A 25,309-nucleotide genomic window follows, 5' to 3' on the forward strand; every position below is an offset into this window, starting at 1 on the left:
CTAATAGGTGGAGGTATCCCAGTTATGCTCCCACCCAGGTCATATGTGCCACTGTATCATGCTTGCTCTGCAAAAGATCAGCCTGCATGTTTACATCCAGAAGTGCAACCAGGATCACAATTTATGGGTTTCAAGTAGATCTGCTGCTTTTCCCAGCAAATGGATGTGTGAGGCAGGAGTCAGGGATAAGTATCCCTCGAGGGCAGGGCAGGAGAGGGAGAGCTGGCTGCAATTTCTGGCTGTGCAGGGCTGCCTCCCCTCCCTCCCTGTGGAAGGGATGGTCCGGTTCCAGTAATTAAAGGGAATTAGCAGTTGCTTGGCGAGCCTCAAGTCTTTGCAGATGGCTTTTAGAGGGGTGGAACAGATTACTGCTCCTGACCCTGAAGTGCTGTTTAGTTTTGGGGCTTGTGGCTGGGGGGAGGTGGATCCAAAACCCATGCTTTTGCTAGATCCAAGGCCAATCAGCTTGCCAAGTCTACAGTATCACGGTTTCCTTTGCTGAAAAGTGGAGTATGTTGTACTAATATTTCTAAGGACCTGGGTACTGATGGCACATAAATGACTTGCTTGCTTTGGGAACTGAAAATAGGCAATTGCAAAACTAAATCCTGTACAGCAGGAATGGTGGGTTAATGTCGTGTTGGGCTACTCAACAGAAATGGGGAGAAATAGCCATTTACAAGTGGGTTTGTTTAATGTGGTTTCCATGTTTTTTATGATACCAGTGCTCCTTTTGGTGTTATCTCTGTTTTTATTGTTATTCCTGTTGAACAAGGCATTGTGGAGTCTTTTGTGCGTATAGGGGAATGTCCTTTCTACTGACAGTGATTCCTTGCTCCCAAGCACAAGATTTCTCTGTTGCTCCAGCAGCACCTTTGAGGAAGATGTAGTTCAAGTTTCCTCCCTCTTTTCCATTAGGTTTTAGAGAAAATGTTTTGTTCAGGTCAAATTTGCAAACACATTGCTGGAGCTTGTTTTTTCTCTTTCTTGCCAATTTAGTGTTCTTGCACCTTTAATAAATAATTTGATTAACTGTTAAAACTGGAAGAGGCTGTTTGGAGTTTATAAAGCTAATGGAAAACTTGAGTAACAGATGCATTATAGGAGATGGCCTCTCAAGAAGGGAAGTAGTGCAAACGTCAGTAATGTTTTCCTTATTGACAAATTTGTTTGGGAGACATCATTAATCCTGCACATCTGTGCAGATGCAGCTTTCAGACTTCTGGCAATCGGTATTTTAAACAGGAGCAGACCACAGCAGGGAATTCTTTCCTCCTTCTCCAATCCAGTCCTTTGGTTTCTTCAGGGAACTTGCTTGTCTTTCAGAAACCATGGTTTGGTGGATATTACTGAATGTGATATCCAGGGTTACCACAGAAAATGTCAGAAGGAGAAAGGAATGCAGCTTTTGCTGAAGTGCTAAACCCACAGCAAAACTCTTCAAAGCAAAGTGTAAAAACATTGAGGTTGCATAGGGAAAATGGGAAGATGATGAGGACTAACTGATGAGCAACTCACTCTCCCTAGTGTCTCATGCGGGTCAAAATTAGGCTGGTCGTACTTCTGGCTTTGGGGCCTGAGGGTTTTCAAATAGTGTTGGTGATGGTGAGACACTGATACTGCAGTCTCTCCATCCAGAAGAGCTGTGCCTGTCAGCCCCACCTGTGCCTTGGTTTGTGCAGTAGAAGGATTGTTGGATCTCTTATTGTGTGGCTCTGACATCAAATTATTAAGGGATTGATTAATAAAATCAAGTATATTGTTAGGGGTTTGACTTTAAGACAATTAGAACAAATGTGTTGTTAATGGTTAATTTAAGGTATAAGCATTTTTATATGTCCTACCAAGTCCTTCGTTAAGCACCAACAAGTTCTTTGTTTAAGCGAGGAAGGTACCACCACAAGATGTATTAGCTGACTGGAAGTCTACCACAAGAAGCACTAACTAGGGGAAAGGTAATTCTGGCAGGGGGCGATCACAACTACCTACTCAAGAAAGCCCCCGGCCCCAAGAATTAGTTGAGACCGAGCATTCTAACTAATTAACATGAGAAGCGAGTTACTTGACAAATAGGAAACTGAGTAATTAAGTAATGGATGAATTATGTAACTTGTAACCAATGAAGGCTGCTGTTAAGTTTTGACAATCGGAGAGTGAGGCATTTGTGGGTGACCACCTAGCTCCCTACTGTGCACAGACTAGAATAAAGGAATAGAAATATCTCGACTTGATGTGACGGTGCTGGGTGACGAACCTGCCTATGGAACAACAGCTCCTCTTTGGAAGTGGTCAAAGTTAAACCAGGATCTTTATAGATTTAAATTCAAAGTGTATTTGTTAGTTGTATTGGTGGCAATTCTCAGTATTGAACTGTTGCTTTTGGGAAAGACAGCCTGCTGCAGTATAGCCGACTTTGCGAGGTGATGTAGCCTACTTAGGAGTCTAAGAGTCATAAAAGCACGTTATCTCGCAGTTGCTTTTGTAGTGCCCGACCAGGTTTGCTTGTCCTAAAGGGCTTTGCTCTGCCTTGAAGGCAGAGGCTTAGCAAACAGCGTTCTCAAAAGCAAACTCTGAAAGTGTCTTTTTTAATAAGGAATTTCTAAATGAATACCGATCGTCTTTTCCCTGAAGCCTGGGAGGTAACCACCTCTTACTATTTATTTGATTGCATCGGAGGGATGTTGCAGCAATGCACAAAGGTTTTTCAATGCCCAGAAGAGACAAGATTAAAACCCAATTACTGTAGCCTGGCGGGGGCGTGGTCCAGAAAAGCCATCAACTTCGAAAAGGAATTTTAGTTCAGTTTTCTGCCTTCTGTCTTGACCTATGTGAAACAAATTTCTACTGCGAACTATGGGAACCTTTGAAACTTGTATAGTGGCTGGAAGTTTCAAAACTTTTTTTTTTTTTTGTTAGGGCTCAGCTGTACTTCATTGCAGGCGAACTTTTATTACTTTATGGACACATTGGTCTGCCCTCCAACAGAGATGACCCCCCCAACTCCCCCCTGCCCCCTAGCAAGTCTTTGTTAATGTGCGTTAAGACCACTTCAAAAGCACTCTTGCTGAGACTTGGGTATCATTTGCATCAGACTAGGGATGCATTGATTTTTAACACAGGGTAATTGTTGCCCATCGGCCACTCCTATACACGGCGTTGTAGACTAATTAAAGCACCCCTGTCATTCTCCCAAGTATCATCTTGTAACTTTGCTTTTTACTTGCAGTGAATTAGTCAAGTGTAAATCCAGCTTGAATTCATTGCTCTCTGCATAGGTGTGCAGGTGTCTCTGCTGGCCCCTGCAACAAAGAATAAATGAATCTCTCTTCCTAGGAGACTCAAGTCAGTGTCACAGGAGAAAAAAGTTCTTCTGATTTTGGTGTATGTGGCAGATGACAGCAAAGCCTCACTGGGAGTTTAAGATCGGTGGCTCCTATGAGCACAGCACATAGTCAGAAGGGTTGCTGCTGAGCTTCTGTGTTTTAAAACTGTGAGGGAATAAACCACTTCCAGCACACTGATAGCAGAACCTCAGCTTGCTTGACCTCTGGAGACCCGAGGAACAGGATGGTTTGTGAAACTTGGGAGCAGGCTGCACCTCAGCTGGGTCACTGAGCTCCTCTGCAGACCTAGCTGTGGAATTTAATACTACCAGAGGGCAAATATGTATTAACTTACTGTGCCATTACCTGTATCATGCTGCTTTGGTGAAATCTGCCTTCCAGCTTCTTCCTACTTCCTGTTGATCATAAAATCATTTAGGTTGGAAAAGGCCTGTGAGAACATCAAGTCCAACCATTTACCCAGCTCTGCCAAGTCCATCATTAAACCATGTCCCTGAGCACCACATGTACTTGTGTTTTTAAACACCTCCAGGGATGGTGATTCCACCAAGTCCCTGGACAGCCTGTTACAATGCTTTACCACTCTTTCAATGAACAAATTTTTCCTAATATCTAATCTAAACCTTCCTTGGTGCAAATTGAGGCTGTTTCCTCTTGTCCTGTCTCGTTATCTGGGAGATGGACCCCCACCTGCCTACAGCCTCCTGTGAGGCAGCTGTAGAGAGCAATAATGTCCCCACCAAGTCTCCTCTCCAGGCTAAACAACCCCAGTTCCCTCAGCTGCTTCTCATCAGACTTGTGTCCCAGACCCTTCACCAGCTTTGCTGCCCTTCTCTGGACACGCTCCAGCACCCCTACATCCCTCCTGAAGTGAGGGGCCCAAACCTGAACACAGTATTAAAGGTGCAGCCTCACCAGTGTGGGAAGGGAGCAGGCCACTGCTGAAGGATCACTTTTGTCCATGTATCTAAACATTTTGTGAGCTTAGAATGGAGATCTGTTCTGTGTTGCATGTGTCTGTACCTTTCTTTCTGATTTTGGATTCTCCTCAGAACTAAGTTTTGTTACTGCTTTTGGCTCATATAACTTTGAAATTCTCATACCGAAGATATCCTTGCTGAACTACCACTCAAGAGTCACCTGCCCGATATCCTGTGTCTTGCTTTTCCATACCTGACCCAGCTCGTTCAACTGTATTGTTTCCCTATTAAGCAAGAGGCAAAAAAGCAGCATTTGATATAGTTTGTGAGGATGGTGACAGGCTCTTTGTAAGCAGCTTGTGACTGCAGGGAAACCACATGTGAAGGTGACATCGGTGTGACAGTATAAATCTTGCCACTGTGACTTTAGAAATGCTGATTGTGAGTGTTGAAGGTGTAGCTAATGTAACTAAACGTGAAATGGAAATGGCTTATTCTTGGTGTTTCCAAGTTTGTTTTCAGCTGTTGTGCCTGTGCGTATCCTTTCTTTCCCTCCTGCATCAGATGTTATAACATAAAAATGAAATACATTGTGCAGAGGAATGGGAAATGAGATAGCATGACAGATTGCAGCTTCAGTACCGTTGCAGTGGTGTTTGCACTGTGCTGAGAGGCTTTCTTCTTTCTGGTCACTGAAATCCGTCTAGGTCAGAGTGATGCAGACTGTTCATCCCACAACTGAGACTGAGCCTAATGCTCATCTGCTCTCTGGCCTGTAATTAATTCAGTCTCCAAATAAATAAAAAAAGGTGATTGGAGAAGGCAAAAGGTTGTTTTCTCTGAGATGAGCATAACCCTTGTAAATCTCTGAAAGTCAACAGATTTATTTTCTATGCTGCCATCTTCTGCAGGGACTTGAAAAGGTGTCTGGGTGAGGCGGTCATGAACTGTTAATGGCACTAATTTAAACCACTGGTAGGGGCTATGGCAATGTTTGTTTTGTCTGTCTGTGGTAGACCCATGACTTAACTGGACTAGCTGGGATAGCTGTGCCATTTTATGTGTTTGGATAAGAATTTGAGTGGACTGGGAGGCTGCAGGTCACTTATAATCCAGCATCTTTGTCTACTTTAGTATTGACATGTAAATTCAACGAGACAACTGTGTCTATTGCTCTTTGCACTGACAGGCAGCAAAGACTAAAACCTCCATGGCTTTTAGTTTGACATACTTGAAAGTTGCTACAGCACAGGTGCCATTCACACGCCTACGTACATGTGTTTTAGAATTAGGCTTTCTCTCCCAGCGGGTTCTTAAAGCATGTGTCTTTGGAGAAGGGAAAAGAGAGATCTAATTTTTAGAGATGCAGGGGTCTTGTGAAACCTAGAGGTGCTGTGTGATCCTTTCAGTGTACGAGAAGCCACCTTTCTGCCTTCCTGTGCTTTCAAAGGTGAAGTACACTTCTTTTCCTTTTTTTACCCCCCCCCCCCCCCCCCCCCCCTTAAACTAAGGCTTGAAAATCTTGTGTGACTTGCTGCTTCTGTTGTTCATACGTCAGGAAGTTCTGCAGATGGTTTTGTATGTTGCATTTAAGCAAACCAGTTAATTTTGGCACTTAATATGCCTGGTGTTAATTACTTTTCCCCCTGATGTAAGAAAAAACTGGAAAATGAAGTCTGTTTGGTTTTACTGTTACATGGTGGTTGTGATGTGTTCTTGGTCTTGCAACTTGTTCAATATTAAGCGATAACACTCTTTGGCTTATTAGAGCAAGACTGAAATTATCTGTGTTCTCACATAAAAGCTGTGATTATTTCTGCAGGCTAGTGCCAAGGGTCTCTTCAGGAAGCTGTAATAAACTCACTAGCTTTTGCTTAAACTCTTGAGCCTCATCTAGTATTCTTATATATGTTTTGCACAAGACTAGTCTTGAAAAACAATCTTACAGAGCTGAAGTTAACCTCATGGAGGGTAAGCACCAAGTTGACCCAAGTTTATTTCAACTTGCCTTCTTTGGGTTTTTTTTTTTTGGTGTATTGGATTGTCTGGGTTTCACTACTTGCAGTTCCTGCTTGTCTGAGGTCTCTGACCACACCAGGCAAAGTCCAACTTGTAAGGCAGTATGACTAAGACCTATATGTAAGGCAGTATGAATAAGGAGTATGAAGCTCCATGCAGTTTTTAGTACCTTACAAGTAAACGGCTTATCAAACTGAAGGGTTTATTTTTCTGCGCATACATGTTTAGTAATGTCAAAACTTGCTGTTCCATTGCCCTAGTGCTATATAGGATCTCCTAGTATTTTTTAACATTAATATAAAAAGTATGTAGTATGACCTTGCTGTAAACCTGCATATAGTGACATTAACAGAGCAGGAAAAATTTCCTTACCTGCCAGATAACTGTTTTAAAAGGTTTACTTTTTTTTTCCTGTTTATATTTTGTTAATTCTACATTTGTAATGTAACTTGAGATAAGTCCATTGATGGATTAGGCAGTTTATGGAAGTGAGGAACTGGTGCAGAACCAGCTTGTGGTTGAGAATTTCCTGGCAAGGGCAAACAATGAAACCACAACCCAATAAAAGTATGTGCCGAGAGCTCTGGGATGGGGAGCCTGCACAGCTAAGAAAGGAGACTGTACAGAAAAATGCACTAATCAGTAACTACCTCAGAACCAGTATAGCGGGGCTGGAGGTAACTGTGTGTCATAGCCTGCTCCTTGCTAGGCTAGGTATCCTGGCCTTATTAAGAGGGTACAGCACATCTGCTTTAGCCTTTGCTGCTCTACTAAAACAGGGATCAGGAATCAAATGGTGTTGAGAGCGTGTCTTTAAATGAGAAGAGCTTTGAGCTGGAAAAGGAGATGATTCTTTGCTGCTTTTGAACAGTAACATTCTTAATACTCTGGTCTTCCAGTTCTGTACCCCTGGGTTAATTGAGTTGTTCTGAATTGTGATTTTTGTTTGAAAATCTCCTGTCAACTGTCATGCTTTTGTCTCTTGTGACTGATACGTTAAATTTGTATTGTCTTAAGTAACAGCCTAACTAAGGTGCTTTGGACAAAGTTGTATTTTTAAGGTGGGTATGATGTAAGACTTAAGTGTACTAGATAATCTGCTGGCTAGCTGAATTTCCCTACTGCAAGTGAAATTGCAGACAAGGCTGCAGGGGAACCCTCTTTACTTCTATAGGGGTTTTCCAGATCCCATTCACTGGGGAAGACCCTTAAGTTTTGGTTTACCCTGCTGGACTCTCAAGTTTTTCCTACTGATTTATACAATTATCTACTCTGAAAAAAGTGAGCTATAGTGAAATGGCACCCTTGCTTTGTCCTCTGCTTGTTCTCAATCTTGCTATAACAACCCTTTTTAGCATATTATTAAGAGCATTACACTGCTTTTTGTTTGTAGTTCTGCTTTAGCAAAATATTCTTTTATAGCTGTAAAGCCTTAAGGAAGAAAGTTTCTGGCAATATCTGTAGGAGTTGCAGTTCTTTACTGTGCAAATGCTGAAATCTATGTCTTGGTTTAATGTTACTGGGAGTTAAAATATTTTTGGATATACAAAGCATTTCACATGCTATATAAACTGCTAACGTGCAGCCTTTACCCTCAGAGTGGAATGTAGCCATCTTGAACATTGCAGTGTGAACAAGGACCTCTAATGTAGTTGAGGGCCAGGAGTGGGATGTAGTGGGGCAATGTGTCATATCTAAATGTGAATTTTGATTGTCACATCACATTCCAAGCCATTTTTTGTATGAAAAATTACTGGCATTCATAACCAGATTATTTTTTATTTATGGAAGAGTTTAAAGTATTTTTTTCCCCAAAAAATGCCACTGAATATTGCTGTGTAGTGAGCAGGAGCAGCTAGACGTGTACTTGAGGAGTGCTGATTTACACCAGCCCAATCAGGTTCCACTGTAGAAAACAAGACCACAGATGATGGCAGAAATGCATTGGTAAGTGCATCTGGTAGGTGTGGTTTAGCACTGACACTAGCAGATGTGCATTCTCCTGCTGTTTGCCAGCGGCATTGTCACTTAGGCAGTGCCATGCTCAGCTGTCATCTGTTGAGGTGGTTGCTGCTCAGTCCTTTTATTCTGTAGGCTGTTTAAATCCTAAAGGAAACATGAAGTATGTTGTTGACATTTGTTGAATGTTGCTAGCAGCATTAGAGGCCAAAGTGATCTGGTTTTTGGGATATTGAGATACTGCTGCCTTGTCAGAGGTGATGCCTCATGAAAGAATGTAAATAATCAGTTGTTCTGCCACTTTTAGTGCTTGAAAATCTTAGTATGGCATCTTAGGAATCATGGAGGAACCTAGTAGGATAAAGTCTATTTCTGTGTAATTTTTCTTGCAGAAGAAAAGCATATTTTCTGGTGTTTGTTATTTTACAGTAAAGGTTTTCTACAGTATCTCCCACATGTTATTACAGAGGGGAAGAGGGTTCTCAACTTGTGGGTTGTAACCTCACTGCTGTTTACAAGAGAGAGCTGAGGAAGGAAACCTGACAGCTTGTGACATCTTAAAAGTTAGGTAGTAATGTAAACGTACCTGCTTGAACCTGTACGTAGCCTGGAAGCCAGAAACAAGGATTTCTTTCCACCCCATTTGTGTGGGAGATAGGATGCAGAAGTAACTGGAAGCCCAAGGAGTGGGCAGCAGCACGAAGACTGCTGTCTCTGAACGGCAAAGGATGTGTTGGACTCCTTGCCAGTTAATGTTATGGACACAAAGAGTTTAAATGGGATCAAGTTGCGGCTGGGGCGGGGGTGGGGGAGTGGAACGCTGAATAAGTATTTGGATGAGAGATTCCCTGAGGGTTACTAAATACAGGCTCAGGAAACTCCTGGAGCTGAAAGTCGTCAAAGCCCCAGACAGAGCCTTGTCTGATACAAGGAACGCTGTTTAGCTGCTGTTACGTGTTGGTTCAACTGATGCAGCAGAACAGCTTTGAGGTGTTCTTTTTGGTTTGTTTGTTTTGTGGGTTTTTTTGTGTTGTTTTTGTTGCACGGGGATATCATAAAAATAAGAGCACTGAAGCTTGGGGTGGCTGAATTTGAGGGTTGTAATAGTGGAGTCAAATGCCAAACTTACATGGCAGCACCGAAGGGAATCTCTGCAAAAAGTAATTACTGATCTTGGGTGTGCTGGCTTCAGCCCAGAGGTGCTGCAGAAACAGCACCTTCCGTTTTTCCACATAACAGACTTTCTTTGATTAAGTTTTCCTGGGCAGTAATGTGAATTAAGAAGGAGGTTAAAATGGGATAGCTGCCCAAGCATTGTGTATATGGCAGTTTGGTGTTCTGAGATCAATATAATTATCTTGCAGAGCTTTTGTTTAGAAGAGACCCGCATACAAAGTATTGAACGATATTTTAGAGCTTAAAGAGGCTTAAAGAAGCCTCCTTTATAAATTTCAGTGTTGCTAACATCACATTTTTGTATACTCAAAAGATCTTTAACTGCTGCAGCAACACAGGGAAAGCTGCTTGGGCACATTTTAAGTGTATTTTGACGGATGAGCATGGAATATGTTTAGTTGGTTGGTTTTTTTTTGTTGGTTTTTTTTTTTTTTTCTACTTCAGTGGAGGTCTTGGTGTGCTTCATGAAGGAGGTTGTTTTTAGCTTACTTGTGAAGGTTGAGCAGTGACCACAAAACTTGTCAGCACATCCCTCCAGCTGTCCTGCTAAGTATCCTCTGACCTCCCTGCCCAGTAGAGCCTTCGACGTCCACTGGTACTTCTGGAATTTGATGCACTCTAAGCAATGCACTGAGAAGCAGCAAGGGCAGTGAGCTGCTGTGTGCCTGTGATGCAGGGTGGCTGACAAAGGAGACATTCAGTCACCAGTAGAGGATCCTGTTCTAGAAGTGAATCTAAACTAATGCTCCTAAACCTGCTGGAGCTGAAAAAAAGACACAACGTATCTGGATTTGTGCCCTGATTATTTGTCTTAATCCCTCCAGACTGCAGAGTCTGTAAATGACTCTTTCTGTTCTGCCTGTCCTCCCTTTGAGATCTGCATGTAAACGTGCCAGCATCTGTCCTGGTCTCCTCTTCTTCCCATGCCATCATCAACACTACTCTGCAGGAACCATATTCCAACTGGTAAAGTCTCATACTTGTAGTAATTGTTCTTATGTTAAAAGCGGAAAAACCCTTAAGTATGAGAAATAAAATTTCTCAACTCTCTGGTCAATGAAGGATGCGCTTCCTTTTGCCAAACCAGTTACTGTGACTTCTGTCTTTGTAATAGCTTTGTATCAGTTATTACTTCTTCAAGATGCTTGCAAAGGTGGAATATATCTAAGGATTGTTTCAAAGGACATGCAAAATGGGAAGAGCTAAGTTTAAACTGCTGTGGTTTGTTTCCAAGTCAGTAGATAACTTGACATGAAGGCTTTTGGGTGAGAAGTCATGCATTTAAATACAGTGTGAATTCTGACACGTGATGTTGCTTGCAGGTTGAGGTGAACTATTTCTGTCTCCATCCTCTTAGTAGATGCATGTAGACTGTGCTTGTTATGGAGTCCTCGGCTTTCATCCCATTCTTCTCCAGTTCCTTTAAAGCTGCTATAGGTACCAATTGATGGAAAATGATCCATGAGATTTCAAACACCCATTTGATTGGTAAAAATAAGCAGTATAATAAGCAATTTGAAGTAGTCCTATTGGTGGCAGAAGATGGGAAACTTCAGTCATGTTACTCTCTGTTCAAAGAGCAGTAGTGAGATCTGTAACTCTCCTTATCACTAACATGTTTGCTTAACGAACTCACAAGATATGTTGTACGAAAGGTCACAGGCGGAAGGGAAGGCTTGTTTCCTTGTCGCTTTTTGGGAAGAGGCATGTGTGACCTTTTATGAGTAGGTTTACTGATCGCAAGTTAAGGGAGCCCTTGGTGGGTTTGCCAGTAAGCAAGGACCATGTGTTTTGGAAGCGAGTGTTGCAGCAGACAGCTTTGCATTCAAGCAGTTGTTGTAACAGTAGGCCTCAAGATGATCAGCAAAGCTGGGGCTTTCAAGAAAGTCCTTCTAATAGATACACATGAGTATGTAAGTGTGCACCAAGTGGACTGCTAGTGGGAGTTACATATATAGTGGAAACTTCCTTCCAAAGAACAGTCCAGAAAATAGCTGTTTAGATAATCAGAGCTTGGGTTTTTATAACCTGGGGAAATTATCTAGGTAGGTCTGACTGAGAATATTCTGAAAATGACCTAACTATGAGTTAGTTGCAGTGTGTTTCATTTTATTAATATTTTCTAACCGAGTAATAACTTGATTTTTTAGAATTAACTAATCTGAGCTTTTTATTGTCAAAGTATTTTCAGGTAAATCTGGGAAATCTTGAGCATCTCACCTTACAGGGACAGTTGAAAATATCAGCATGTACCAAGTCACTTCTCAGTGTCCTGACATCCATCTCATGTAAAGATTGCCAAGTGTCCCTGGGGCAGTTGGCACCCTACGGAGACGCATGGCAACGTTGGGGCCAGATTTGTGGAGAGGAGTGTGTCCTTTAAGGTGTTTTTTGGAAGGCTGAACAACAAGAAGGTGGGAAGGTCTGGGAAGGGAAATGATCATTGTGGAAACAGGGAAAGAGACCACCTGCTGTTAATGGGTTTGCTAGTTGTTGTGTAGTTGTGTGTTAGACCTGCTGTAACATGACTTTGAAATGAATCCAGGCAACAGGCAAAGGGAGTTTTGGAGCTGGTTGTTTCTTACTGGAGGTGGATTCCCCTGTTGTTATATCTGCTCCTCTCTCTGAATAGTTATTTAGTAAGAGACCTCAAAGATTTGTCATCTTAACTAGTGCTCATGCAGTCTTTTTTTCCCCCCACACTTGCAAAGATTCTACCTCACCTGATTTACAGCATAAAATGGAAATCGAGATTTGGTGGTATATCAACTGGCTTTGTACAGGCTAGTGCAGAAAGTACGTACACATCTTAGATATGAGACTGGGCACAGTAGTGTATTTATGTGCTAAAAGTGCAAATTTTAATAATGAAGAAAGCATTCTTTCTGCAAACAGTATCTTTCATTTGGCACCAAAGTCTTTTGAGCTTCCTCTTCTCAGTTTTGTTCCCAGTCCGATGTCACTGGGACACTGGAAGAACTAAAGAAGGTAATTCCATGAACAATTCGAGCTAATTTACATCCTTATGTTGCCATTGGTCATGATAACAACAGTTTTGTCCAGGCTTTGGGACACTAGGAATGAGTTTGCAGTATGCTAGCTATTTTGCTACCATCTTTCTATGCAAGAAAGATGAAGGGGATGTTTCTGGGCTGCCTCCCCTAGTGCTTCACCAAGCACTGATTAAAAATATGGTGTGTCTGACAGGCAAATTATTTCTAAATTGTCCTAAAATGGAAATGGGACCTAAAAATATTCTGCCTTTTTTTATAGTTAAAGACAAAAATATAAAATGGAAGTTACCCTAAAATATAACAGCAAAAGCTTGGGGGGAAGGGGGGGGGGGGGGGAAGTGGTATTTAGGTAATTCCCTAGGTTTTTTTTTCTTACATACCCTTTCATTGGGAGTGAGTGCTACATTCCAATTAGCTGTATGATTTTATTGTCTCTGCAATAAGAGTGCAGAGGCAAACAACTGTAGATTAGGAGCAATTTGCAAAATAGTTCAGTGATCAGCATGCCCTTGGAGATGTTTTCTGTGTAAGAACTGCATCAGAAATTTACTGGCTTCCTATGTTCAAAGGATTAACTATGAGGAGGATTAAAATGACACCTTAGACATCAGCCAAGAATTCTCTCAAAATCCCTTATGTTGTCTTTAAATCAATTAATTTGCCTTCTTTAATCTGCAAGCATACTGGGCTGGCGAACTTGTGCAATTGATCTATTTAGGCTGAATTTCTCCAGTGTATTTGAAGGAATACTTTAGTGCATCTGGCAAATGAGAAGCAAACATGCCTGTGAAATGTGGAAGTATAGCTGCCTTCCTGTGCTAGGGTGTAAAATGAAAATGCTGCTGTAATCATTGAGGTGCCTTTTGTAAGCAGCAGCCTGTAACCAGTTAATCCAGCCTTTGCAGATGTTCCTGATCCTTGTGTTTGTTTGATAAGAAAGTAAGACAACAGCCCACTCTTGCTCCTTTTGTAACAGTGCTGCTTGCATGTATGTGTTAAGTGGGAAGGAAAAGAGGAAGAGGAGAATTCTCAACTCCAAAGCTTCATGACTGTGCTTTGCAGGCACAGCTGATGTGCAGCGCAAGGAGACGTTTTTACTTCTGAGAAGTCTTGAAAAGCAGCCCTCAGTACTTAAATGTGGACACTTAGTCTCCTAAATCACGTGTGGTTGGTTCGCTTACAATTCTGCATTCAGGTGGTAGCATTCATCTGAATAACACTTGAATATTAGTAAAAGAAATTATGTGCTCTTTCTGGAAATCCTACAGGTTTCCGCAAGCTGTAATCTATTTAAATGCATTAGTCAGAGGCACAGCTTCAACTCTAAGGCTGTCCTAAGCTTGAGGCTGTGCTGGTTACAATTTATTAGATCAGGTGTTGTCAAACGAATAAGCTAGCAATGCTCCTAGGGAGTGTTTGGGTGCTATTGACAATGACTGACAATTCTTAGCCATCTTGTGATACGGAGAGCAAGACTGGCAACTAACTTCAGACATTAATCTTCATAGCATCAAAACCATCAGAATTGCTTCCTAGAGTTCTTCTGCGTTAAAGAAATGCTGCGGATGTTGGAGCAAGTGGTATTGCAGACAGAGCTGAACGTTGTCACATTGTATGCTAAAATGGACACAGGCTTCTCTCATGCCGTTATGGCTAGCTATCACTTAGCAACTCCAGAAACTGAACTAATTCCATAAAGATATTAACATACAGTTTAAGGAAACTGGGCTCTGAACTTGGCAGCCGGTACCCTGCACCTAGCAGGGCAAAAGCCACCGCTGTGCAAACAGGAGGGTCTTCCTCTGGGGGAAGGAGTAGAGGATGGAAGAGTTTGGCATACAGGCTAATTGGTTTAGGTAAGATAGACCTTTTATTTTCTGGAAAGTATACAACAAATGTTAGAGTTTTTAAAAAAATACAGTGAAGTGCCATGTGTGCCTCAAGAAAGACAGGAATGAACTCTAATCAAACCTTGCCATACTGTTCCGCTGTATGCAGTGTAACTTTGGTAGTAAACAAGCTAACGTTCAGTGGGAATTGCTTCTACTTTCTTCTAACTGGCTCAGAAATAACTCTGTGTGGCAGAAAACACATTCTTACAGGGTCTGTATGGCTTAATATCAGAGAGTAAGAGGCTACAACTGACATCGAACATCTTGGGAGTGCTTGTGGTGCTCAACAACACATCCAGATTCATGACTTGCTCATAGAAAATGTGTGTTTATGTTTGAGCACCAGTTTATGCTCCATTGTCTCTTGGATCAGGGAGGGAACTGTCCTTCCTAGAAGAGTAGGAAGAGTTTGGAGCTTTCCCTCCAGGTGCAGGGAGGGGTATGACAGGTTGGTTTTCTCGTGGTTTGCAGTGATGCTACTCTCAGCAGATGGGTGGCTTTTGGGGCTTCAAAAAACTTGGTAGATGAGTGAGTGCCTGTGAGCAGAGAGTATGATATGTTTGGGAGGGTGGCTGTTGTTACAAGATAAGAGTGTGGTTACTCATGGAAACAGGGCCTTCCTCCTTACTGAAGATGGGCTGGTGGGTGTTGATGGGGTGGATAACTTCTCTTACGTTTTGTAAACATTATCTCTTATTACTACAATCCTACAGCAAACAGGCAGGATAGCATGGCTTTTACTGAGCAGCTCTGCTGCTGGCAGTGCACCACGGCTCTGTCTAGATGGACAAAACCTATTTAACTTCCAGCTTGTTGCAGAAAGGAGTCTTCTGGCTGCTGGAAGCTGGACCAGTGTGTGCTCAGGGTGGGTGTTTGGAGGGGAGGGGTGCCTGATGGCACTCTCCCCGAAGCACTTTGATAGGTTAATCTTGAAGATAAGGCAAGAATGCAATGTAAACCCAAAAGCAAATTTCCAAGTAATCCTAAACAGCTAAAAAGGAGTCCAAGAAAGCAGAATTGCCGTGCCGCAGGCTGCTTGCTTCACAGCAGTCTGTTATTTGGATTTGGTTCTGCTTCAGCAAGCAGAATTTATTTCCAGCCTCCCTAACTAGTATTTCAATGGAAATGTATGGATTGCAGTTTCCTACTAAATGTGAATGGAACAGGGAGACCATCTGTTTTTCCCTTATCTGAAAGTTCAATTGAAATAGCCCTGCAGAGCCCCATGCAAAAGGGGGCTGGTTCTCTTCCGAGTCTCCCCCCTGGTTTTGTCTTCCTTGAAAGTGGGTGTGTGTGTGGTGGGGTGAGTGTTGGATGAAGGGTATATTTGCTTCCTAGCCACAGGGCTGAGTGGTTTGTCTACTGCTGCTGGCTCTAACCTTTGGCTGTGCAAAATGTGGGTAACAGGGATGGAGAGAAGCCTGTTACCTGGGTGCTGCCACTGGAGGATTTTAGTCCCATGCATTTCAATTTTTACATTTTGGGTTTGCTTTGGTGCAAGTTCTTCCTCTCTTTTGTAAATGATCTTGGTTATCTTGAAGACTAGCAGAAAAGACTTGCAGCTTTCATCCTTTGCACCCCTGCATGAGTTTATTTGTCAGCAAAGCCTGTTATCTTGTGTGATGCCTGGTTCAGAGCCTGGGTAACTTTACCAGCTCCCTTCAAAGAACATTTTGAGACTTATTTCTTTAGTTTGTGCTCCAAGTGGCAATGTGTATCCCAAGAGTTGTTCTGCCTGATTACTCTTTCAGTTAAATAAAAGGTGCTCTGGGTATTGCTTTAACTGGGTATGGCTTTCAAGAGCGAAACTGTGAGATTCCCGTGACATTAGGAGTAGACAGCTTCTGGTCTATGGTGCCCCAAGATCAAATCCAGTGGTCAGTGGCCCATTTCTGGCAGCTCCATTCTCCATGTTGTTCGGAGGGTGGCAGTCTCATCCAAACCACTTGTTCCTAGTGCAGGCTCGGAGGAAGATGAACCTATGTCCAAGGTAAACACCTGCAGGAAGGCTGATGCATGTGGGGAGTAGCAGACCTGCTCTCTGTGGGATGCCACAAAGCAGATGAAGAAGCATTCCAGGCCTTCTTCAGATCCAATGAAAGCTGCGTATGGGCCTTATTTGGACACAGGAATCCTCTCTTTTCTGTGTTCTTTAGGAATTACTATTTTTAAAATGCAGCTGTCCATGTTAGCATGGTCTTTCCTGTATATCCCAGGTGCTGGTAGACCTTGAGGCCATCTTCACATTGTAATAACTCCTAATATTTTAATAGAAGGCTTGCTGTATAGCTTTGCTGCTTAATATGTAAATTTTTATTATTTTTTTTTAATAGTGACTCATGACTATGTGAGAAGCAGCTAGCAGCAGGTCTTCTGAATTTTGACTCTCATGTTCATCAAGAACTTCTAACCCAATGAGTCGAGTGCTCTGGGTAGAAAAGCAATTTCAGGTAAGTAAATGATTTTTGCGTTTTCAAGCCCGTGTGTTTTGGAGTGTTGTGTTTTTTCAATACTTTGTTTAGTGTAAACTGATACTAAATGTGACTTGAATTTGGGTAAGTTTTAGTTTGGACTTGCACAGGCAGATACCCATTTTGCTTTGGATTAATCACTTCTTATGTTTGTGCCAATGGCAGCTGTTCAGCACCCACAACAATCAATATTCCTCACTTGTGTATTTCCATTGTCTGACTTACTGTCCCACAGCTGTATGGCAGTGTTTCTTTTGGCACCTGTACTGGCTAGTTTCTTTAACTGAGCATGGCTTAGTAGGGAATATGATGATTCCCTCTATTTTCTGTAGCTTAGGCATTGCTTGTGCCTGCCTGGTGCTCTTTTTGTTCAGCAAAAAAAAATTTACATAGTCTAACTCCAGTACTAAATTGTATGATCTTGGGAAAAGACAACTGAAAGATCACGTAGATCAGCTCTTTTTTCCTGCTTCCAGGTAAGGATAACTAAGAGCAAAACTTGTGAAGATGTAGGCTGCATATAAATGCTCCAAACTCCCTACTTGTAAGGCAATCTGCGCCCTTCTGGCTGTTGAAACTGGAGTGATAATTGGGTAGACAGCTAGACTGGTGGCTGGAATACCTGGTTTCTGTTCCCAGTTCTGGCTTTGACATAGATGAATGACCCACAAAGAGAAAATAAATGGGTCATACGCTCTTTCTTGCTGCTTGTAGTTATGTTTTTGTCTTTTAATAATCCTTTGAAGCTCATCAGGATTTGCTGAAAGGCATCTTTTAAGGTTTTCATGGGTTTCATGGGTTTGATCTGTGCTGGAAAGCTCCATGACTGATTTAAGAGCTAGAGGGGGAGGTGTTGTAAGAATCGGAAAATAAAAGTTGAGCTATTGGGCACAGAGATTTTGAGAAAGAGTGTGTTTTTAAAACTGTTATTTGTGTGTAACCTGAGTGACTAGCACATTGAATGAACCAAGTCTTTTGTACCTTCCATTCTTAGCTGGGAAAGCTGCTGCCTTTTTCTCAAAATGTTCTTGGATATTGGTGAGACTGAACTGTCTGATTCTGAGAGGCTGTGATGAGGGACAGCAGAAAAGCAGCTTTCAGTTGTGATTCTGTGATGATCTTAATGCAGTTGTAATTCTTCCTGTGGGTGCCCTGAGCAAAATTGGTTTTGGGACAGTTGGTTTTAGTCCCTCTCCTACAGATGTCACAGTACTGCATGCCTTCAAATCTTGACTGTTGTGCAATTAAGATGTTTAGTAGGACTGCCACAGATACTGTAAGAAAGACCATTAGTAATAGAAATAATGAGAAAAATGCTGTGACTAAACACCAATGCTGCTGAAATTGAGGGAACTGATTTTTTTGTGTTTGTGTTGCACATAAGGTGAATTGTTATGAGCAGTTTTTTGCAGTTGCTGCTTTCTGAATGGTGGCATCTATGTCATAGTTGTACTGGACAAACTGTAATACCTAGTCTTGTTTTCATCAGTCACAAAAAATTCCTACTCCCCACCCTCCTTCAACTATATAAATATTAAGAGTGGAAAATGCTTTTACCAGAAGCTCATGTCACTCTGTTGATTCAACTTGTGTTTCCCCTGGGTCTAATACACAGACTTTATGAATAATGTAGTAATCTATTACTTAAAGTTTAATGTGGATTTAATAGGGGTTGAACGTCAACAGGCACAGTGCAAGAAGTGCAAGCTAAATGAAACCGGTTCAAACCAAATACTGTTGGGTATGTGGCATACCTTATAATTTATGTGAAGATATTTGTTGCAGGTGCTTTGGTATCTGGGACCTCTGGATTTTTTGTGTATTTGTCTCAGTATATAGCAACAGATGTTCCAAATCTGTGGGATCACAAAGCACACGGATGACTTGTTGCTGAAATCTAGGAATCTAATACCGTGAAATGTTAAGATACTGCTGTCTCTTCAATGGCACTCTTTTTCTTCTTTTTTTTTTTTTCTTTCTTCTTGGTACGAGTATTACTTTTTTAAACAAAGGGAAAACATCCCTTTCTTCAGTTGTTAGGTTTGCAGAACTTGAGCCTTAAAATAATCCAGGAAGCCTTTTGTTATATAAATATACTCATCCTCCAGCTTGGCACTGTATGTGCTTTATATAGCTGCTATATAAAAGAATTCTCTTTTAAATTTAAACTTCAGTGGCTTTGAAGGAGAAATGTGATGTTACTTTTATATAGCACTTAATGGTTCTGACCATGGCAGCTCTTCAGATGCAGAGAGCAAAGCAAACACACTGCTGTACAATGTCAGTGTAACAGTGACTATTTAAAGCAGACAATGCAGTGTAAAGCAGTGGTTTATGGCTGGAACTCAATTTCTTTATCTCTTAATTACTTTTTATTTAAGCTTGTTATTGTCAGGTGTGCTTATACCTACCAAATTTAACTCCATGGGATCAGAGCCTCAGTATACGTGATACCTTTTGAATGTATTTTTGCATAAGTTGCTTGTTTAGAAATAAAAATATGTATGAATACAGCAAGGGCTTGGAATGGTTAAAATTAAATTACAGTGCAAACTACTCAGTAGTTCAGCGGGCACTGAGATTTTCAGCCATGAGATGTGCCAATTAAGTGGGCAGCAGTTGGCTAGAGCAGATGTTTAAAAAAACCCCAAAACCAACCAACAAAAAGTCACCACCCTGTGAAATGCCAAAAACGTGGGAGATAATCTCCATTAAAAGCAGTGACTGGTTTATGGGTCTTGTACATGTAAAAAAATACCTTAATAGTATATGTAACTGAATGTGAATTTAGGGTTTTTCTGTATCCTCTGTAAGACTTGAGTTCATAGTGACACTGACTTTTTAAGTAATACCTTTGCTGCTAGCAATGCCTGAGCTTGTAGGTGCTGATGACTGAAGAGGTGAGGTGGCAGGCTAAAGCCTGGCATCTGCTGTATAAGCACTGCCTTTATTCACTTTCTGCACACAATAGGCAGGACTTTTTACAGAACCACTCGGCTGACCTGCTGCTGGTTTTACCCTTACTCTCTGAAAAAGCATGGGTATCCTCCTCAGTTCCTGTTTGACTCCGCTACTAACCTTTCTTGCAACTTTTTCAAAATGCATGTGTCTGCACGCATCAAAACTATCTCACGGAAGTGACAATGGCAAGTGGATGTTGCAGGATCTGCCTAGGTGGTTTTGATACAAACACTAAGTCCACAGGTTGTGTTTTAAAAGTGAGGAGGGTGAAGAGTGCCAGAATCCAGTCTGTGGTCTGATGTGCTGCTGCTGCCTCCTCCCGTGTTAATGGAGCAGTGATATGTCGAGAGAGGAGTGAGGAGTCCAAGGAGAGAAGTGATGGCTTTAACATCTTGGGCACTTATCCAAAAGTGAAGATTTAATTGAAATTTGTAGCAGATTTTATGTTCCCTATGCTCAGTTTGTTCATATCCATCAGATTTGACTTTGGTAGATTTCCTAGCCGTTGCTGCTTACTAAATAGCTTGGCTAGTTCTTGGTAAGCTAGTAGCATAAAGCAAGTTGCCGTTGATAGTTTCACTCTTGTCTCCTAATTCATTTGCCCTCAGACACGTAGCTGCTCCCCTGTTTCTTGGAAAAGGCAAAGGGTGTGCTGGCAGGAAATGACTGCAGTTAATGAAAATAGGCCATACCTGCTGATGATTAATCCTTAATATGAGGAAGGATTCCTCCTTCTCCAGATTTGTTTGTCAGCTGAATTAGCAAATGGCTGTTCCTTTGTCCTGAGGCTGTTCTGACTTACTGAGATTGATTCACAGTTTATGGGCTCAAGTGATCGGATTTCCTGTAAGGGTGTGCTCACCAGTTCTCTCATGTGTTCAAAGGGAAAATGCGTTTTCCATCTTACTTTGCATCCTCTTTGCTTGCGCACCTTTTTGCTTTGACTTAATTTTTACTACTTGGGTCTCGTGTACATAAGGTTTCAGTTGGGTCTTGATGGGTAATGCTGTCACTACTCACTTCAAGTGTCACATCATCTGTCTGAGGCACTGGGGGTGGGACAGGGCACCTAGCAAATTCTGAAACAACCGGTGTGCTCTACTTGGGTTCAGGTGCTTGAGGAGTGAATGTAAATAAATTTAGTCTTTATCTGAAAGGCAGTTGCTGCTTTGAAGTACAGCACGACTCTTTTGCAACTCTTTTTGCTTCCTCTGAAGGCTGAGCAGCTGATGTTAAACTTGGGACTCCTGTGTGTGTGTGTGACTGTTCCCATAGCTGTTAGCATGCAGTTAAAACATCAACTATTATGTTGAAGTGCAAATGTTATTTTGTGCTGAAGTCATGCTGGAAATAGTTCAGAATGTCTTGTTTATTTGGATTCATGAGGGGAATGCCATCTTGCTGATCTCTAATCTTGTTTTGCTCTCTGGTTTCTTAGCATTCAGCAAACCTGTATTCAAATGGTGCTGAAGTGTTTAATGAATCTCAGCATCCTCTTAATCTGCAACCCAGGAGACACATACTCTGATGGTGATACTTCTGGTTTTTGTGCCTTTTGGGAAGCTGTATTATTAATTGGTTGGTTTCCCCCAACTTCAGTCATTGGGCAGATCCAACAGGCTATGTTCCCCTGTTGAATTAGACCCTGTTAAATAGCACTTTCTTATTGGATAATTATTGACTAGTTTATTCATTATTCTAATGACAGATAGAGTTTAGAATTACTCCATGGTTTTGCAGTTTTATTATTCCACAAATGATAATGATTATTTGGGTTCTTGCACAAGATGCTTTGTTTCAGTTCATTCATTAAATATTTTTCTCTCTTCTCATAGTTTTATTTTCAAGATGCATTAAAACATTTTTTTTTCCTGGCCTGTGTTCCCCCTTCCTCTGCTGTCCCCATTTCCAATGAATAGTTAAAAGGCTGTCAGCAACTGTTTTGACAGATTTCTATGTACTACTAAGGAAGACAAAATGTTATATCTAACATATTTTGTTCCATGGTGATAAATTCCTAGCAAAGAATGGGAAGAATATTTGTTATTAAAATGCTGAGGGATTTTGTAGTTCCAACGGAGGATGTTTGCTCTGTCGTCAGTCCTCTGTGACTGTCCCAAATTGTGTGTGTGTCCAAGCTACATCTAGGCAGACTTAAATATCATCTTGTCTAGAGCATGCTCTTACCTTTAGGTTTCTCCCTGCCCTCTTCTGCATCGTTGAACTTCATTGCAGCCATCTCCAGACTGATGCATTGCTAAGTTCCCCAAGCTTTACTGGTGCTTTCTTGGAAAGCTTGTGTAAATACAGTGTTGGTAGCTCCCTGAACTATACAGCACATCTTGAAAGGCAAGTGGCAGCAAAGGTAGGAACATTCTTTTCACAAATGCTGGTTTTGTTATTAGGATATGTTAACTGTGCTTACAAGGTTGCTTTGGATGTTTCACAAATGCTGTTGCCTACCTAAATTTACTGATACCCTCTTCAGCATGAAGCTGTTACTTTTGTCTGCCCCCTGCCAAAAGTATAGATGGGCTACATCTGACAGCATAACCATCCTGCCATAGTACTGGTTCATCAAACTCCTATCTGCTCCAAAACTAATAATCATGCATGAAAAACATTTAAATGAAGCCAGCAGGAGATGCAAAGTCAAGCACCGTAGATAAAGCAGACTGACAGGTCTGGGCATAGCAGTCAGCACAGACAACATGCAACTTTCCTGAAATGAGTTGTAGCACTCAGCTTGCTCTTCCTCTTGATGTTTTGTTCTCCCCTCCCGGCTTGTGTTTTAGTCTTTTGTGAAGTTTCTCAGGGAAGGCAGCTGAATACCAAGAATGCAAAGGCACTGACTCCAGTTTTGCAATGCTCTACAGTTTTTGCTGACCCTATTTGAAATCCCCAGGCAGTTGATTTGGCAAACCAGCGGCTAAATGGATGATCTAACTCCCGGTGAATGCTGTGATCATTAACATTACTGTACATCACAGAAATCATTTGAAAACTGGTATGTGTTCCCTAAGCAGTCAGTTGTCTTTCAGCATCCTTGTTGTGCTCTTTCATCTTCAAATGCTTGTGCTGAAGCTCAAATAAACTTACCTGTCAGCAGTTACTAGGATGTCTCTTCTAATCTCGAGCTGCTCCTTAATCATAGCTGTACCTGGCAGTTTAAAAGCTGTTTACAAAGGAGATAAGACAACTAGCTATGTTGTAGCTGCCATTTCTCTAAATGATCTTTCTCATGCTCCAGTAATACTCAGCACGAGGTTCTGTTTGTGCTTTGTGAGGGTGTCATCTTGCTCAAAGCCAACATGTGAGCTCTGCTTATAACCCCTAAGGACTAATGCTATGGGTGAGTCTGTTGAAGCATGTCAGCTCTGTTCTTAAATCACTGCTAGCTCTGAAGCATCACCTACCAGTTAGATTTCAGATTTGTTATCAAGATGGTAATGTTATGGAGCTGAGGATGGGTTTTTTTAAGTGCATTGACTTGCTCTCGTTTTAGAGAAATAGTTGAACAGGTAAATTGCATGCAGTAGCCTAAGATACTTAATCACAAATATTGTAATCACAAAATTGCAGGTGATGCATGAAAAATACACTTGATTTCATGCCCAACCCCCATCAAGATTTTCCTAAAGCATTCTGTTGAGAAAGGTTTTATAATTAATAGACTACTTCCTTGTCAAATATTAATAATGTTATCTACAGTGAATGCTATGCTAATACTATGATATAAAGGAGTATAGTACAAGGATAAAGAGTTTAAAAATTTTGTGACTCTTACTTGGCTACATTCTGTAGGATTTAGTTTTACAGAATATATATAAAGCAGTACTTTAGCCCCTATTTACACAGCTGAAGCAGCTGGTATGAAAGTGAGCTAGTTTCTGTGTGTAGGAAATATGTTGTGTACTCAGCTTCACAACTCCAATGCACCCTTGTTTGCACACACTGCCTAGCCAAAAGGCAGGGGGGGCAGCAGCAGATAGTAATTATTTGTACTCCTCCACTGTAAAGCAGTACCTTAGTGAGGAAACTTTATTCTGAACCTCTTTCCCCTGTGCAGTGAGCATTACTAGCTACTAGTCCAGACCCAAATCAAAACTTGATCTCTTAAATTGATGATTTCTGGGGTTGTCATCTTAATACTTTCAAACACAGATCATTTGGCTTGCTGTTGTTAATTCAAGAGCTCTGGTGTTGATCGTCTTATGATATGATAGCTGCAGCACTGTGCATTGAGTCTTTTGAAACTGTGTCTTAAATTGGTGTAGTTTGGGTGCTGTGTAGTTTGGCATGCTGTATGCTCATCATAAAAATGGTGTTTCATGGGGAGTGCCTCTGCCTGAGCATGGTGTAAGGTACCACTGCTGGCCTGTGACCGAAGCCATCAGCTTGTTGCTCTTGTAACATTATGGACTGCATGTGTTGCAGTTAAGTAAGGAAAGAGAACTCCTCTCTACAATTTCTAGCACAGTGGTCAGTTTTCTGCAAATTTGTCTCCTCTGGAGGGGAAATACAAGCATGGTATAGTTTTACTGAATTTTCAGTTGTTGTCTTGAGTCTCTGCAGTGGCAGTAGGGAGGCCCAGAGGATGAGATGAAAGTGTGAATTGAGCTGAGCTTGGAGAAGAAAGAGTGCACAGGAGGGATTCAGGATAAGGGAGAGTTTCAAGGGGGAGGGTGATGGTGCAGTAACACACTGCTGTCCACAGCTTTTTTGTCTGTTGCTTTGGGGAACCATTGCACATCATTTAATACCTGCCTTGGTAAACTGTCTTAATACTCTTTTCCTGTCCCTCACCCTCATTTGGCTTGATTTGACCTGGATGAGAAGCAAGCATTGGAGAAGGATGACGCTGACAGCCAAAATCTTACTGTTTGGAAAGAAGCAGCACAAACACTTGCACTGAAAGATACATGTTAGGTATCAGTGAAACAGCTGAGACCTTCCAGGATGGCGAGCTACTTGGTGAACAGTTGGACAAGGTTACTCAGGTATTGCAGCAATTGATACCTTCTTGTAAAGAGATCTATGTGTCAAAATCTCATGTCAGTGAGCATGTGTGTCTCTGTTCAGGAGGGCATATTGGGTGGGCAGGAGGGTGTCCCTGTACGTTGTGAAAACTGGATAGAGTAATGCTCTAGAAAGGAGTGGCTCGCTGGAGAAAGAAGGGAACTGAGCATCTAGAAAGATGAATGCCTGAGAGTAGTAGCCTCCAGCAAAGGAGTGCTGTTTCACAGGCTACATTAGTTTAATTTGTTTTTTACAAGCGAGAACTCTTTTGAAACCTTAAATTCCAGGTGGAGTATCCAAGAAAGTCTGTTCCTGGACCTGTTGATGCTCTTTCTTCTCAAGGTGGAGTGCTAGACGCTCACTTGAGTTAAAGCACAGTTATCACAAGCAAAATTAATCCATCCTTCCTGTCTATTCCAGCCAGCATCCTAAACTGTGCAGTAGGTGTACCTGGCAGGTTGTCCCCAGGAAGAGCTGTATTTTTACCCCACAGCCTTGCAAGGGTTAAGTTTAAAGACTTAGCAGGTGTTTCTT

The 25,309-nt window shown here is 41.7% G+C and overlaps 1 protein-coding gene across 2 annotated transcripts in view; it reads left to right on the forward strand.

The window, feature by feature from the left end:
- The window catches only part of SGMS1 (sphingomyelin synthase 1), a 99,418-nt gene that overhangs the window by 12,765 nt on the left and 61,344 nt on the right, over positions 1-25,309 (forward strand). Inside the window, exon 2 of one of the 2 annotated variants that reach the window (XM_056351560.1) lies at positions 16,658-16,774. The exons of the other annotated variant lie outside the window; for it this stretch is intronic. The gene's annotated coding sequence lies outside the window, so the exon portion shown is untranslated. The remainder of the gene's footprint in view (positions 1-16,657; positions 16,775-25,309) is intronic. 2 annotated transcript variants of the gene reach the window in all.

The sequence above is a fragment of the Falco biarmicus genome, chromosome 9, assembly GCF_023638135.1.
Source record: "Falco biarmicus isolate bFalBia1 chromosome 9, bFalBia1.pri, whole genome shotgun sequence".
In the NCBI taxonomy this organism is placed as follows: Eukaryota; Metazoa; Chordata; class Aves; order Falconiformes; family Falconidae; genus Falco; species Falco biarmicus.